This window comes from Aotus nancymaae, unplaced genomic scaffold (assembly GCF_030222135.1).
Source record: "Aotus nancymaae isolate 86718 unplaced genomic scaffold, 86718_ANA_hifiasm-v0.15.2.pri h1tg000020l, whole genome shotgun sequence".
Taxonomy (NCBI): Eukaryota; Metazoa; Chordata; class Mammalia; order Primates; family Aotidae; genus Aotus; species Aotus nancymaae.
Window position 1 is genome coordinate 37581181 of NW_026988432.1, and position 5205 is coordinate 37586385.

The following is a 5205-nucleotide window of genomic DNA, read 5'->3' on the forward strand; positions in this document are numbered from 1 at the left end:
GGTAAACTGATCAGAAGAGGACAAAGTCAGAAACAAGAACACCACTTAAGCAACTGTATCAACAATTTAAGCACAAGTTAATGGAGAACTACATTTAAATGATAGTGGTGATGAAGATGAGTAAAGGTTTGAGAAACATGGAGCTCTCTGTTGATATTGATGAACTGTGGAGCATAAGCAAGAGGTAAGGAATCAAGGATGATGCCATTGACTTGGGATCAGCATATTCTCTGGGTGATCACTGGTGCCTTTCTCTTGGAAAGATGAGGCCACTGGCCATTTGGAAGTTTCAGTTTTTGGGTAAAACTTTTCTTCTCTGCTTAATACTATTTATATCTTTGAATTAATGACTTAACAAAATCTTATCACTGAACACCTGCCATGCATGGTTTGTATTATTCTAGTGTGCAATACACACATTGCATGGTGTAATCGTTGAGGGTTTAATGGGTCATGTGTCCACATCAATAGGATCACAAAGAAGAGTCTTCTAATTGGTGCTCACTTGCACAACAGGATTTGTCACTGGAACACTATAATATTTAAGGATTGTGTGATTTCAGCTTAGGGTTTTGTGGTAGTTCAGTCAGGGTGGTGGCAAAAATATTAAGGGAAAAATATTAGAGAAAGTTATAGAAGATAGTCACACACCTTCTTGGAAGGCCAGAAGGTTTTGTAAAAGCCTCAGCTGAAGGCAGCCTAATCTCCTTTATCTTTAGTTGATAAAGAAAAGCAAATAACATAAAGAAAAAGTTGATAAAGAAAGTGAAAACAGATCAGTAGCTGCTACACCGGAAAGATGGCGGAGCAAGAGCAAAGAAAAATCCTTTTGGTTCCAGAAAATCTCCTGAAAAAGAGGAAGGCTTATCAAGTCCTCAAAGCCACTCAGGCAAAGCAGGCACTTTTGGCAAAGAAGGACAGAGGAAAGGAAAAGGGCCCAGGTTTAAGCGATTGGAATCATTCCTACATGATTCCTGGCAGCAGACGCATGACAAGGTGCATGTCAGACGACTAGAAGTGAAGCCTCACGCCTTGGAATTGCCAGATAAACATTCTTTGGCCTTTGTCGTACGCATTGAAAGGATTGATGGTGTGAGTTTACTGGTGCAGAGAACCATTGCAAGACTTCGCCTAAAGAAAATTTTTAGTGGTGTCTTTGTAAAAGTCACTCCCCAGAACCTAAAAATGCTGCACATAGTGGAACCTTATGTGACCTGGGGATTTCCAAATCTGAAGTCTGTCCAGGAACTCATTTTGAAATGTGGACAAGCCAGGGTCAAGAATAAGACCATCCCTCTGACAGACAACACTGTGATTGAGGAGCACCTGGGGAAGTTTGGTGTCATTTGCTCGGAAGACCTCATTCATGAAATTGCCTTCCCAGGGAAGCATTTCCAGGAGATCTCATGGTTCTTGCGCCCTTTCCACCTCTCAGTGGCCCGTCATGCTACCAAAAATAGAGTGGGCCTCCTCAAGGAGATGGGCACACCTGGCTATCGGGGTGAACACATCAATCAGCTCATCCGCCAGGTGAACTAGAACCAGATGCCAAACTGCAATAAATTTTTATCAACAAAGTGGGAGCATGTGTTTTTGGGTTTGGAGAATTTGTATCAAGTATCTTCAGAGAAGATTATTTCCTGCTTCATCTTTAAAAACTGGAAAAGAGGGGTCAAAGAAAAGACAGTAGCTGGCCAGGCATGGTGGCTCATGCCTGTAATCCCAGTACTTTGGGAGGCTGAAGAGGGCGGATCACCTAAGGTTGGGAGTTCGAGACCAGCCTGACCAACATGGCGAAACCCTGACTCCACTGCAAATACAAAAATTAGCAGGGCATGGTGGCCCATACCTGTAATCCCAGCTACTCGGGAGGCAGAGGCAGGAGAATCGCTTGAACCTGGGAGGGAGAGGTTGCAGTGAGCCGAGATCACGCCATTGCACTCTAGCCTAGGCAACGAATGAAACTGTCTCAAAAGAAAAAAGAAAAGAAAAAAACAGTAGCTTATGTTCATGGCAAGAACCTCTTATCACAATCCAGTTCCAAGGAAAAATTCCAGCGTTTTCTACATTGGCTGCTGCCTCGTCTGAAAACAGCACATTCCATGGAGGAAGGAGTCCTGCTTTCCTGCATCTCTTATCCTAGGGTTTAATGTTGGTAATTGAGTAACTCTAGCATTTGTACAAGGCTCCCTAAGACTCCTGCAGCAGTGGACAAGCCCAGGGACATAATTGAATCTGTTGATTCCTGGGGCCTTGTGAGAAAGACTTGAAATACACATAGGAGGAAAGGTACAAAAATAAATGTTTACTTGTCAAAAAAAAAAAAAAGAAAGTGAAAACATACTCAATTTCCTTGTACTTTTACAATGTGACACAAAACTTGGTCAATCTTTTTTTACTTATTAAGTCGAATATGAAATAATAGTTTATAGTTTCTTCAAGTAATAGAAATATTAATTTAATCTTTTCATTGTATTTTGTCCACTTATCTTTCCCCTTTTGCAACTGATTTTTTCTTTTGTCTCTTTCCACAGGAGCATCATATTATGTTTCCCTTGTATGTGTCTATTTGCTCCTGGACAATCCCTTGGTGTTCAAATTATTTTGGCATTGCCATATGCTTATAAGTAGCAAACATTTCACAAGAGATGTATATTTTGTAAAGTTTTGAAAGAAACAACTAAAAAAACTCAGGAGACCAAATTTTTACAAATTACTCTAATAACTTTCTAAATTTTCTCTATGGTTGAGTTTTTCTTTTTTAACTCACTTTTGAAATCAATTTTGTTATTTTCATTTTCCTAATACATTATTGTAATTATTCATATTTTCAACATAATTTTCACAGGATGAAATGGATTTCTGTTTTTTACTAGTTTAATTAATTAAATCTATGCTGTCTTTCTTTTTGATAATTCTAAAATGTATGTATTATTAGGTTTTAACATGTTTTTATTATTGGACAAATTGGAAGTTTATGTATTTTTTTCTTTATGCAAAGAAACTCTTTCTGGTTAATTTATCAACTTTAATTTTCAGAAATGTATAATTAATGCTACCACTTTTATTAAACTTATTAATTCTTTTTGTGATTAACAATAAGTGCACTTTTATGAAATTCTATAGTTTATTTCAAGAGTTTTATTGAGGCATAGTTAATTTATATTTAAAGTATACAGTAAGGCATTAGACTTGCTGTGACATATTTGTAAATCTATGAAGCCATTACCACAGCCGAAATAATAAACATATCTATCCTTCCAAAAACTGCCCTTATGTTTCTATATCCCATGCAATTCCTTCCTTCTGCTTTTGCCCATACTCTATTGTTTATCTCTAGGCAATCATTGATCCACTATCACTTTACATTAGTTTACATTTCCTAGAATTTTATGTAAGTAGATCATACAGTATGTAACTCTTTTGGCTTTTTTTCACTCAGTATAATTATTTTGAGATTCCTCTATGTTGTGACATGTATCAGTTGTTTATTTCTTATTATTATTGAGGAGTATCCTAATGTATGGATATATTGCAGTTTGTTTATCCTTTCATCTGTTGAGGGACATTTATGTTGTTTCTGGTTTGGGTTGTTGCAAATAAAGATGGTATGGGCATTCATGTTCTCATTATAGAAACAAGCTTTCATTTTTCTTGAGTAACTACTTAGAACTAAAATGGCTGAATAATATGTTAAATAATAAACATTTTAACCTTTCTTAAAATGTCAAAGTTCCAAATGATTGAATTATTAAATATCACCTCAACAGTGTACAAGAGTTCCAGTTCCTCTACATACTCATCAACACTTTGTTCATCTTTTTAACTTTTGCTATTTTAATAAGTGAATAGTGTCTCCTTGTGGCTTCAATTTGCATAAAATTATACATTTTTTATGTGTCCTAGATATTCTGTGATTTTTTGAGATAATAATTATTAAAGGAAATGAAAAATGTCTGCAGTTTAGATGTTTATTCAATTTTATTAGTATTGTAATTATTATATAATATGCTGACTATAATTTGCAATTTTATTAATGGGGATGGTAATGGTATTTACTTCAACTGACCTCATAGAATCATGAACCTAAATGTAACAATTATTTAAATCACTTAACACAGTGCTAGAAATATAGAATCTCATATGAATGGTTTCTATAATTGCTATACTTACTTAATACTATAAATGGTAAATCTATCTTGCCTATATGGGGCATTGAGGAGAAAGAACTGAATAATGTGAGAGGAACCCTAAATTGCCAATCTTGAGATTGGTTATTCTATATTTACTTCTTGATAACCCAGAATATCTCTCAACAACACTCTTAACACTATTCTCATTCTCTTGAAAGATCAGCTTCAGTGTTACAGATGAAGAACCATCTGATTTAAAGTATCCTAGAGTCCTTGGATTCCATATTTAAATTTCATTTAGAATGATAAAAGAGTCATAAAATAATAGTTGAATATAGATAATAACAAAAATTAATGTATAAAGTATCACTTGTTGAATGTTAAAATATCCAAAATTGAAAATCATAAACTTACTCGTTTAAAAATTACATCTGCTCATTTTGTTATTTGTATTTTTCCAATAGCCTGGACTCCTCAGCATATATATATATATATGAGAATATAAGTATCTAAGGAGAGAAATTACTATCTAATCAAATCACAAATTTTGATAACACAAGTAACTGATTTTTAGACAATTGGGCCATTAAGAAATAATAGCAGTATCATTAGAAATACTATTGCTCAGTAAGCATCCATGAGGAATCTATAAACCTTGATGGGTTTTAAAAAACTCTGGTTTTTTAATGGCAACATAGACTTATGAGTACCTGAGAGATGATCATTATATCCACTGAGGAGGCCTTGCCTAAGTCAGACAGAAATTCTAGGCCTCAGTTTTCTCATTATTAAAATGATGGTATACTTACATGGTTCCTGTATACCCTTAAAGCTCTGACAGTTTATAATTTGTGGGTTTATGTGCCCTCCTTTTAGATAAGAGTTGAAAAAAATGCATGAACTTGGGTAGAATTACTTATTCCTACAATTTGGAATAGAGGCCAGGAAATGTAGTCCTTTAGAGGAAAATATATATATATAAAAATCCTAGAATAATTGGGTCATTTAGCCTGGAGAAAAGAATACTCAGTGAGGGTTTCTTATGGTCTCCTGAGGCATTTTCTTAGCATCT

The 5205-nt window shown here is 35.0% G+C and overlaps 1 pseudogene; it reads left to right on the forward strand.

The window, feature by feature from the left end:
* The first annotated feature begins 781 nt into the window (after positions 1-781).
* Positions 782-1539, forward strand: LOC105709017 (large ribosomal subunit protein uL30-like 1; annotated as a pseudogene).
* Positions 1540-5205: the final 3666 nt, after the last annotated feature.